Here is a 12,668-nt window from a genome sequence, read left to right as displayed (position 1 = left end):
GAAATTAACAATGGACCATGGGCCACGAGTAAACACTTCAATCATGTAATGTTTTAATAATTTAGTAGTTTAGAAATTACAATATTCTATAATATTCATATATAATTCATATATACACACATTACAATTTTTTAATGATTTCTCCAAAATCTCATTCATAAAACACAAACACATCAAATAGTTAACTCTATTGTAACAGTGTGAACTCAAATAACACACAATTATCCATAAGCAAGCATTCAGTAGCATCTCAGGAAATTATGAACAGGAGCACAGGTGACTGCTTTAAAAATGCATCCTAGCACTGGAGAGAGAGCTGAAAGAATCACACAGTGTAGTACAGTATAGTAACAGTACTTTATTACAATTACAGTGTTTTGAATTTATCTCACTAGTGTGCACTGGGCAGGGAGGTTGTCTGCACTGTAAATTATAATGAGTAAACCTTATTTAAAAAAAAAAGCATGCAAACCGATTGCCTTGAAAAAAACAAGTAAAGTGAAATAAGAATAGTAATTTGTACTAACAAAGGTTTATTTATAAGTGTTGTAAACTTATAACTCAGAATCACTATTTTCAACAACTAAATTAAATACATTATACTATGTACCTATTTCAAACAACTCATTTAAATTTAGCTAAATCAAGTAACATTTCCTGCAACTTGGAATTTCTAAGTTGTATTTACTTGAACAGAAATCTAGTTTTAACCAATTGCCTTTAAAAAAAAAAGTTACCATTAATCTAGCAACTTAAATACTTCAAAAATCTATTACAAATTCATGACAACAATGTTCTATTCTTCACTCACATAATTACCCTAAATCAAATGTAGTGACAGTTGAAAGTTAAAGATGATATATTTTTTTCAATGTAGTTTTAACTCGTATTACAAAAATTTTGAAACAAAGCAAAAACAATCTGCTTTTAGTTATGTTAAACAATGGAGGTAGCGGTACAATGATTTTAAATACAGCAATGAGTTGGCCACACAAGTTGCCAATTTTTTTTTTCTGTCCCAAGTCAAGCATCATATTGTAGGTGCTCTTCACAGTATCAGGGTAACCCACATGTAGCAGTGATGCAAACGTAGCACATGGTGGTCGGGAAGCAAATGTTGGGGGCAGACCTTGGAGACTATTCTTTGCAGTACTACCCTGAACAATGATGGCAGAAGACACTGGGTCAAGATTTGGAGAAGTACTTCATCGTCAGTGATAGTCAGCAAGCCAACAGATACTAGTGCCCAGATTGCATCAGCATCAGACACCTGTATAAAACCAAATAAAAACAATATTAGCAGGGAAATGTGGATGATCAGTTTTCAGTGTTTTCTGTCTTGCCTACACTGCCATAACATTGGGTTAGTTCACCCAAACTTGAAATTCACATCATCATTTACTCACCCATGACTTTTAGTTATTTTCAGAACACAAATAAAGACATTTTCAGTTAAATAAATTTCTGTCCTTTACTGAATGTCTATTTACCCAAAATTTTAGACACTTGATCATATAGCAATTACGTCTCTTTCGAAGATTTGAGCCTCTTTTCCACTGTCAGGCCAAACCATTCTTAATTCTCAATGCTTAACCATTCCATTCTGTGCTAATATGGATATGGTTTAATTTTTCACTGTTGGGCTGTTAACAGAGCTCTTTTGAATGCAACATAAAGGTGATAGTCGTTGCCTTAGTAATGCAATAGTTAAGATATCTAACCTGATGTAAATAGCACCCACGTTACGAAAGATTAAATATTACTTTTGATTTTAATATTACCTAGTTTACTTAACTCAAATAGCATGTTGCCCAGGTGCAGAGAAACTGGTGGCTAGGCAAAAACAAACGACGAACCCTGAGCAGTGACTACCATCTAGGCTTTCTACAGCACGTTCAGTGTGTTCAGATAAGAGTTCTGGATCAAGAACAGTTCATCAGACCATGCCTAACAGAGTTCAAGTGGAAATATAACTGAAACTGCTCCTTACAATTCATTGAACAGTTTGGCCCAAAAAGTAGATTAATTGGCTCCATTCATATAGATTGATTTGATGGTTTCTTGGGTGTCAGAGATTTGGGTTAAATATCTTCATTCGTGTCATGAAGATGCACAATTTTTAATGGAATAGATTGACAGGAGGGAGATTAAATGGCACATTTTTCATTTTTGATTGAACTAGGTATGTAATCAACATTAATCTTTACAAAGGTATCCCAGGAATATACCAGCAAATACACAGGCATGTTTTCTAAAATGGTGTCACTAACTATGAGAACTTACCAAGCAGGTTAGTTGTAGAAGTATCCGGGGTGATCATGAATTAAAACAGGTAGGCCTCAGATGGGTGTGTAGTTCTGTCAAATCTGCATTTTTAATTAGTTTAAAAAGAAAAACTAAGTTTAAGAAATGTAAAAATTACAATAGAAACATGTTTTTCAAAGTGTCAATAAAGAAGTCATTGAAGTCAATAAGTGCTGTTTATTTTAAATATTATTCATAAATATAATAAAACTATTAAACATTTAAGGTAGCATCATACATTTTATGGGTTCTAGGATGTGAAGTGTACTCTTAGATATGTGAAAAGAAACACAGTTACAAATACGGAAATACGGTTACAGGTATTCTGGAACTGCAATAAATTATCTGAAATTGCAAATAAAGCATAGCACATGATTGAGTCAAAAACTGCTCTACTGCTGTTGGAATATCTCACCTTTATTATACTGAGACCGGTGATCACAAGACCGCTGCTCAGAGAAGACACAAGCTTTTTTCCTAAATATGAAAAAAAATTCTTCATATAAAATCAAGTTCCACTAATGTTGTGAATTGTAGAACAAGGACACATTCATTTCTTGATATTTGCATTTTTAACAATAGAAATTCATTTTCTATACATCTCTATTTGTGGCATCAGTAATAAAACCAATTCAATAGCAGCATTTCTTCTGTAACAGTACTCGGTGTTTTTAACACAGCAAAGAAATAATTACTGCAAAACAACTAGCTCATTCAGTTTAAACCTTATATGTCTGATCACGTAATGACTATGATTGCATTAAAATGATGAAAATACATTTGTAAACTGAAAAATGACTTTAACCTACAAAGTGGCCAAAGCCTCACAGTGTTATAAAATTATAGAGGACATTTTGCAAAAGATTACTGTTAACAATTAATAAGTGGCACATATTCTTGCATGTTCTTGAATTGTTCCTCAGAATTTACATGCTTTAATTTTTAACTAGTAAAACATTTTTCAATTTGAGAAATGAAATAAAAAAAAGTCTTTAAAAGTTTTTACATTTACCCAAATGTGCCAAAAGTTGTGTATTTCTATAGTTTTTGTTCTAATAGCAGAATAGCAAAGATCGTTGCTCCCTGTTAGCTGACACTGGTGCTGACAAGGAGCTAATGTTAGCCAGTTCAAATTAGCAGCACACAGAAAGATACATCCACACACTATTTTTTTTTTACTTACCTTATTATTATTGTGTAGAAGTAATCAATCATTCTTTGTCCAGAGGTGAAATGTAAACAGTCTTTCTACTTCTTAGTTTCAGCAAATTCGATGCAGCTTCAAAACTTTGCTTGCTGCGCATGCTCACCGTCCTTATTTCTTCTTCTGTTGTTTTGTTCCTGTTGCACATTAGCGCACTGCTGCCTCTCACTGGTGAATTAATGTAATCGGTTTTGTTGTAGCTACTTGAATATTTTAAGAAAGAATTACTCATTGCAGCATGTTGTTTTATTTGCCTTAAAATTAGCGAATTTTGTAACTTAATAAAACTCTCTTCCACCCTCAATACCCATGACTGAACTCAATACCCTGGCACTGAACCCCCAGTTGCTCCCCAGCACTGGATCTGTAGCTGCCCACTGCTCCGGGTGTGTGTTCACTTCTCACTGCTGTGTGTGTGCACTTAACTGTGGGTTAAATGCAGAGCACCAGCTCCGAGGATGGGTTACTTGGTAAATGTCAGGACTTTCACTTTCAAATAGGCCTTGTCCATATAATTTGGCTCTCTCTAGTGGACAAAATGTATATCACAGCTTTTAGTCTCAGGTTATGTCATCACATGATAATAAAATAAACTGCATAACATAGTTTTTTTTAGCGCTCATTATAAATCACTTTTCAAGCAATATCACCTAAAAATCAATTTTAAATCATGTAAGTCTAATCAGTGACTAACATGGAGTGTCCAAATGTATTCACAGTTACAGCTTAAATAAAATAATACAATAGTAATATAGGCTAATTTTAATCTGAGCACATATGAACTTACTGGTAATAGTTCATACAACACGTCTCTAAAGAAAAAACGATCACTATACATTAGACCTCATTTCTGAAAACGAAATAATTGTATGATCAGCAGATGATTATTATTTTACAGTTAAGGTTTTTTTTTATGTCTTAAAGCTGCTTATTACAACAGCAGTTTCTTGTAGTCTACTCTGCATGTTCAAATTAATAGCCTATATATTGATAATTAATTAATACGTTTATATATGCCTATTTGAACATTTTTGAAACTGTTTTGACACATTTTCATTTTCAAGTATTATATCTATTAAAATAAGTCGGTACTATATAGTAGCCTTCTTTTGTGTTGATGTCTACTGAAGCCTTATGATCACACATCACAGGGAGTTTGTCGTAGCAAGTCAGTTCCGGACATATATGCAAAAAACTTCTATGTACAAACAATAAACGTCTTTTTTTAACGCTTTTTATGATTCATTTAGTGAGATAATTCGTTCAGTAACTGCACATGAATCAATTATATTTTCCTCTTCAATATTTTCAGCACGAAATAAATATTAATATTTTAATGAATGTTGAAAAAATCAGGGCTGAGTTTCCCAAAAACTTGAGCCTAAGAAGTTCGTAAAAACGATCATGCTACTGATCTTAATATCACAGTCTGTTTCCCAAAAGCATCGTAATTTAAGTAGCACTTGAAAATCATTGTAGATCTACAAGTGCTCTGGTGTAGCCTAATCGTTAAGCCCTAAGTGCATCGTAAGAAGACAGATTTATGCGGTCACCTGCAGGACAATCGGCAGTTTACACCTTTAACTTGATTCAAGCGAAATGTGATTATATTTACCTTTACATTTATTCATTTAGCAGACGCTTTCATCCAAAGCGACTTACAAAGGAGGACAGTGGAAGCAATCAAAAACAACAAAAGAGCAATGATATATAAGTGCTATAACAAGTCTCAGTTAGGTTAACACAGTACACGTAGCATGGGATTTTAACTAATATAATAAATATAAAAAGAAGTGTTAGAGGTAGTGTTAGAGGTCTTTATATCTTTATACATACATACAGATATAATTGCATAATACATGAAAAGATATAAGATGGAAGAGATGGATTTTAAGCCGATTTTTGAAGATGGCTAAGGACACCGCTGCTCGGATTGAGTTGGGGAGTTCATTCCACCAGAAGGAAACATTTAATTTAAAAGTCCGTAAAAGTGACTTTGTGCTTCTTTGGGATGAACAATCAAGCGACGTTCACTTGCAGAACGCAAGCTTCTAGAGGGCATATAAATCTGAAGTAACAAACTTAGGTAAATGGGTGCAGAGCCAGTGGTAGTTTTGTAGGCAAACATCAATGCCTTGAATTTCATGCGAGCAGCTATTGGTACCCAGTGCAAATTAATAAACAGCGGTGTGACGTGTATTCTTTTCAGCTCATTAAAAATGATCATTATAAGGATTTGATTGTGCTTTATTGTACACATTATGACTCGTTTTCTTTATTTTTTTTTATACATTTATAAATGATTTAATTCAAAGAAATACACATCTAAAAAAATAGAAATACACATCTAAATTAAATGACTGAAAATAATAATTAAAAGAAACGAATAAAAGAAATAATGTGGGAAATGCTTCAAAGACTGGGGGGGGGGGGATGTCAACGACTTGCTGAAGTTCAGAAAACCAATAACGTCTCTCTCTCTCTATACTGTATATAAAGAACATTATATATATAATATAATATTGTACTGTAGATATTATAATTAATTAAAATTAATATATCCAAGTTGTCTGTCTGGAACGCAGCATTAGGTTAACATCAATAAGCGATCGTGTACTACTGTTACGAGCCATTCTAAAGTGAGATTTCAGCACTTGAAAAACGGACAGCGACTCCTAAGTAGCACTTAAAGCACGGCTACCTGCGATTGCTTTACGTGCATAGTTGGGAAATTCACGTGAAACAATAACGAACGATCGTAAAATTACTCGTAGAAAACGCTTTTAAGCGCTAAGATCAATCGTTAACGGGAAACCCGGCCCAGAACAGTTTAATGCAAAGGAATGTCTCATGAATCGATCAGAGTTAGTTAAAAAAAAGTTAAAAGAATGATGGATGCCATAGACTTTTTTTTTACTTCACAATATAACAGTTTTTGTTTTTTGATTTGAATTATTTCGTTTTAAAATAATAATTGAAAACATAAAAAGCATTCTATAGATATATTTATCATGTTGGTGAAGCGTTCCTGCTATAAAGACCAAGAAGACAGAAATCGCATCCTGTTTGTTTTCCTTATTTTACAAAAGCATAAGGTTTTGTTGATATTGTGAGTGCACACATGTACAAGTAGACCCTTTGGAGTTCCGAATGATGCATACTCTTACCTTTATGAGCAAAAATGACGGCGCATTTTTTAATTTTTACTGTCATTAAAAAAAAAAAAAAATGCAAGCTGGCTCCTCCATGTCCTGCAAAGCGCTCACTCTCCGCACAAACGATTGGATATGCGCCTAACAGTGCTCATTTACCTAAGTTAAATGTTTAAAGTAATACTGTGAAATGCATGAAGTGTAGGCCTATGTCTGTTTATTTTAGGTAAGTCTTGTTGGTTTGAGAAGGCTAAATTGATCAAACATGCTCAACTTACTGTCTGAACGAGCTGCAGCTTGCTCGTTCCTTTAAAAATCAAAAACTTGAATTTACCAAACCCAAAATTTTCCAAACATATTTCAAAATTAACTTAAAGAAACAAATAGAAATGACAACTTTTCTATTAAAAATCAAAAGTGAACTATTTTAATAGATGTGTAATAGGGAAGAGAGAGAGAAAAAAGTCACTGTATCCAGTCGACTCGGGCAAAGAATTCACACAAGCTGTTGGACAAAGGCCGGGCCCATGAAGGGCTCTCTATTCGTTCCCTTGTTTTAATTAGAAGTTCTCCCCCAGCTATGTCCCAAAACTGCCAGGGCTCATATGCACCTGCATATCCTGGACCCAGACTATTCCACTGAGGAGACAGATGTGTACTTTAGGTGCTGTTATCATTACCTTAAAGCCTTCCTTAGGGCAAAATAGGACAAAGCCAAATTATTATTAATGTACTTATTCACACGTACGTCATCCATGCGTACGTTATCCAGACGCTTATCCACGCGTACGTTATCCAGACGCTTATCCACGCGTACGTTATCCAGACGCTTATCCACGCGTACGTTATCCAGACGCTTATGCACGCGTACGTTATCCAGACGCTTATCCACGCGTACGTTATCCAGACGCTTATCCAGACGCTTATCAACGCGTACGTTATCCAGACGCAAAGTTAAAAAAATCCTTTCTTTGCTACGCCGCCGCCACGCCGCCGCGCAGTTTGAGCGCAGCTCCAACACGTGACCGTGACGTCTGACGTCTCATATCTTACGTCTGACGCCTGAATACTATGGGATTTTGGCCAGAAGGCTGGCGAGCGTATACACGTTAGTTCTCCTCTCAGTTTGCTTAGTGAGTAGCAGAACTTGCACAAGATACACCTCATAAGGAGAGCAGAGGAGGCAGTAGATGCGCGCTGTCTCGGCACTGTTGGAAGAGTCATTGTTCCTTGACGTCACCACTCAGCCAAGCCTGGCGCTGCTGCTCTCAAACATGTCTTTGTTATTCAGAGCTTTCCATCGGCGAATTGCAAAACACGGAACGAGCTGCTCTTTTTATCCGCGGGAAGTAGAAGCACTCAAATGGACGCGCGTTTGTTTGTGTTTGGGGAGGAGATTTATATCAGATAACTTTAGATTTATAACTGAAATAGAAAAATATGGATTTGTATAACGCATTATTGTTATTATATGCTTATCATAATGCGTATCATAATATTATAGCTATAGGATAGCCTACTTCTAATGTATTCAAAAATATTTTTGTTTTATTTTAGGAGCGTAGAAAGCAAAAAAGAAACGATAAAAACAAGAGTAAAAGAAAAGAGTTTCAAAGGCAGTATTAAAAGAGTAAATCTCGACATAAAAGTGTCTGCTAAATGCACAAACTTGATGCTTAATTTCATGTGTATAATTGTGTAAATGATGTTTACTCATAATTGTATCTTGAAAATAATGTTTTTTGTTGCAATTCTTATTTACTGAAAATACTTACATATTAGTAAGACTTCATTATAGTATAGCTACATTATAAAAAATATTGCACATATTGTTTTGATAACGTTATATATTTGGCTAATCACACTAAGTATTCATCCTGGATCCTGGAAAGGCACTGTGGTCTCCGTGGTTTGATTACAATAAAATAGACCCAAACGACATACTGTAGCATTCAAACAGCAAACAACCGGCACTCGCGTGTAAATCCAGTCCGTTGATCTGCGCACGCCGCCTGCTGTCTTCCAAAGGCGCGAGCCCTTTACGCGACTCTGGGACACATTTTGTCAGCAACCAGCAAGCATGGCTCTGTGGTAATAGAATAGCCCGTGTAATTTGACACTTCAACTTGCCGTGCTCTACGTTAGTTGATTCAGACAGTCACACTAACGAAACGCCGTGCGCTTTTATACCAGTGTTTGTGAAGTATTAGGGGAGAAAACACACCGCAACTTCTAATCCAGGAGATTTTCGGCGCCGTGTTGTGATTGGACCTGAAAGTAAGTTGTATTTGTGTTTTCCTATCATTTTCCACACCTCGCTCGCTGGGAAGGGTTTTTATGCATCGCACTGAAATGAATCCGTAGCCTCCGCGCTAGCTCCAACCTCAGCTAACAATAGAGTCACTTAAAGTATCGCTAAGATGTGTACACATGGATTTCTGCGGAGGAAACAACTGCACTAACTGAAACGTTGGCGATACGGCTTTGTGTTTTCGAAGCAAAACAATATTGAGCAATTTTTCCTGGACAGTGGCGTTCAGAGGAACGCGGAATTTGGCTGAAGCGGAGAAGCCCACCGTTTACATACCGTTCAACGTATCGGTCTGCTGTGTTGCATTGTTCGATGAAGAGGGCACTGTCATGTGGTGGACGGTTGGTTGGCACATTTAGATGGGCACGTCTGGATGGCTTGGTTGCACAAATGCGATTTAAATTCGCCGGGTCTTTTTGATTTGGTGAAATTATATAGTGGCTGCTTGATAAGTAAGAGGAAACAAGGCTTTCAACCATGTGCTGAAATGTGATGTGATATTCCATGCTGTGTTCTAGTAACAAGACAGCAGCTTTCGGAAGCACGATTATACGTTGTAACCGCTGATACATTTTAACATCTCGATCGATTCTTGGAATCCTTGAATGTAACATTGGAGCAGACTTGGAGGATACACGCAGTGTTGGGTACCAACTGACTCTGATCTGCGTTTCGTAATAAGATTATACAAATCGAGTGTTTGTAATTAGAAACCATTCAATTTTTACGTTTACTTATTGCTAATGGGTGACGTTAAATGCCAGGAAACAGCAATAAATTAATGTTTAATAAATTAGCAATTTACTGATTGTACCCCTGTAGCTGTAAAACATGCACCAAACATGCAAAAATAAATTTAAGCAGACACGTATTGTTGTTATGGAGTCATTGCTTTCAAAATATTCATGTTTACATACAATTTTTAGTTTACTTGTTTATTTACAGTTTAATCTTAGGTAACATAATTTGCACTTGATACACTTATTTGTTATTCAGGATTCAACAAGAGGTAATATAGAAATAAGCTGATGAAGAAGATGTTAAAGAAGTACATTTCTTGTTGCTTTTGTATGTATTTGTATAAAATCCAGAAGAGATCAGATTTTTTGTACATTTTTAGTCATAAAATTTGTAATGGGTACTAAATTACATTAAGAGGTTGCAAGATACAACACAGTTCACACATACCAAGTGTCCACCAAGTATTCTTTTATTAATTAATGTATTATTTAATAATTTATGCATTTCTGTTTTGTTTTGTAAGTGAACAGTTTATTCGAGAGATCCTTGGCTCACAGTTTGTGATTCTACAACTTTCAGCTTTGGTTAATAAGATTGTATTTTCCTACATGATGATGTATGAAGTGATTTATGAATGTTTTTTGATCACACCTGGCCAATGCTTTACACTGTGTCATGCTATTGCGTTTGATTTTGAAATGATTGATGTTGAATCATTGTAGGAGAATCTATTGCCAAAAATACTACAAGAAGCCTATGAAGGTAGCCAAAGTTCTTTTTAGCAACAATTAGAATTTACAGTAAATTGTCATTGTTTTCATGAAAATGGGTTTTGTTTCCTCAAAACTAAGTTCTAATGGTAGAGTTTCTCTTTGGCGGGCATGCTTGTTTAAAATGGAAAGGTACTGTTTTTCAGCATGATTCTTCAGTCAACGTTGTCATTTGATGACAATTGCTTTGTCATCTCTCCAGTACAGTACAATCACAGTCAATGTTTACATGGCTGTGTGAGTATAATGTTAAAAACTTCCCCCTTACTTCAGGGTGAATTGCTCCTGGAACAAAGGTGAAAGTACTGACCTCTCGGCTCACTCACTTTGAATTGTGGTGTTGGTTCATGTTAACATTATTGGAGGAGGTGTGTTGTTAAGGCCGATTATTGTTAGCAAATGATTAAAAATGAACCCACCCATAAGACCGGAGTCTCATTTGGTGAGTCTGCTGGGGGTGTATTTTAAAACACCGCAGATTTACCCACCAGTGTGATGCCCCCTTCTACGAGTGGCTTAACTTGTATGAGTCAGGAATGGAGAATGTGTCTAGGAGAGGAGTTTATTTTCCTCCCTCCTTCTGATGGGGCCCCAGGTTGAGGATCATCATTACCAAGGGCAGAGGCTTTAGCAATAGTCATGTTAAGACACAGATAGAGCTCAAGTCATTCTGTCAACGGGACTAAAGAGGTATTGCACAGGACTTAATTGAGCTTAATGTGGGATTAAATGTCCATAAGATCGTTGAAAAGTTGATTTTAACATGCCAAAATAGAGAGAATGATCAGCTGTCATTTTAACGAATTAACATTGTTGAAATTTATCAGATTTTACACGCAAATTATTCAGTTAGGGTTATTAGTCATTATTGCTCACATCACTGCCTATTTATGCACATTTGTGTCTATTGTGTCTAGTCTACCAAATGTGTTCAAGGTTGTCCAGTTTAGGAGCGAAGTCTAGATGATCTCTTTTCACATTCAAATTCTTGGCATGTGTGACAAAAGCTTGCCTAATTCACTGGGCGATTTAAGGGTGGGAATCATGAGTGATTCCGTCATAGAGTATTATCATGATACTTGGGTCACAAAGCCATAGGTAAAGGGTTCTTTTTATAAGTTGTGATACACCAAGTATTATGGACTTGTTAATTTTTTATTGTGAAATTTAGCACCAGAGTAATTATTTCAGCATGAAATAATCAAATGTGGAGTGGTGCAAAACCTTTGCCTTTAGGATTTTTTACAGGTCAAATGAGTGATGAAAAACTTTCAAAGAAATAAGAAAAATCAGGCAGTTTTAGAACTTTAAAAAGACCAACGAGTTCCAATATGTCTTCCAACAGGTTTCATTGTACCATAACATACTTGGAGTTCAGATTCATCACAGAACAAAAGTTTTAGGTTTAGAAATGTAAAAAAATTGAGTCTTTGTTTACTTGAGAGCAAAATTTTGTTAAAATGACTGGTACTCTTCATTAATGGTGTCACATACTGCATTGCTGTGTTTCCTCTTCTTCCCATAGCCAGGATAACAACACACAATGTTTTTTTCCCCAGCTGAAAATACTACTCAGTGTTTTGACAGGTTTACATTTAACTGTTAGCACACTGTTGTGGTGAAATTGTGAAATAGTTGGCCCACGTTCATTCATCATAAAGCGAACAGTCGTCTAGCCACCACCCACTCACGCCCACTCTTGAACCCGAGTTAGGCTTTGTTTGAGTTCACATGCTGCACTGTGGATCATTTATTACACTTAATATGCTGATGGCCTTTTTAACAGTTCAAATTTCGTCTGCATAACCGCCTGCTTGACTTGTGTGTGCACTTTTGTTTCTGTGGTGATCAGGGTTAGTGTGTTAACATGAAGTGTAGCCTCCGAACCACAGATTATTCAGACAATAGTAGTGCATGACTTGTGATTTCCTTGCAGACTTACGTGCACATTGCTCTGTTTCATCTTGCGGTTCATGACCTCTGCAAAGCAGAGGGAGAGGGACTTTTGATTTTAATTACATGCATCTGCAATGAGCGTGGCGTGGGACCGAATCTGCTTCCAGGCTGCATAAGTTGAAAGCTCGTTGAAGGCTGCCTCTGACTCTTGAGCTGACAATGTGGCCAAGGATGCCCTGGGATGCAGTGTGCAAAGCATTAGCTAGCTGGTGCCCTTCTAAGTGCTTTAT

The 12,668-nt window shown here is 36.1% G+C and overlaps 1 protein-coding gene and 1 long non-coding RNA gene across 4 annotated transcripts in view; one reads left to right on the top strand and one right to left on the bottom strand.

Moving 5' to 3' along the window:
* Window positions 1–338: 338 nt before the first annotated feature.
* On the bottom strand, window positions 339–3,818 carry LOC113112542 (uncharacterized). Its single transcript, XR_003293447.1, has 4 exons — window positions 3,488–3,818; window positions 2,720–2,781; window positions 2,284–2,366; window positions 339–1,270 (listed from the first exon to the last, which is right to left on the bottom strand). It is a non-coding gene; the product is annotated as an uncharacterized LOC113112542 (long non-coding RNA).
* Window positions 3,819–8,757: 4,939 nt separating this feature from the next.
* LOC113112540 (zinc finger MIZ domain-containing protein 1-like) overlaps window positions 8,758–12,668 on the top strand; it is a 122,376-nt gene continuing 118,465 nt past the window's right edge. Inside the window, exon 1 of one of the 3 annotated variants that reach the window (XM_026278206.1) lies at window positions 8,758–8,937. The gene's annotated coding sequence lies outside the window, so the exon portion shown is untranslated. The remainder of the gene's footprint in view (window positions 8,938–12,668) is intronic. The other 2 variants (XM_026278204.1, XM_026278203.1) reach the window with 2 other exon arrangements.

This window comes from Carassius auratus, chromosome 13 (genome assembly GCF_003368295.1).
Source record: "Carassius auratus strain Wakin chromosome 13, ASM336829v1, whole genome shotgun sequence".
Taxonomy (NCBI): domain Eukaryota; kingdom Metazoa; phylum Chordata; class Actinopteri; order Cypriniformes; family Cyprinidae; genus Carassius; species Carassius auratus.
Note: the sequence above shows the minus strand (reverse complement) of the source record. Positions and strands in the feature narration are given on the sequence as shown.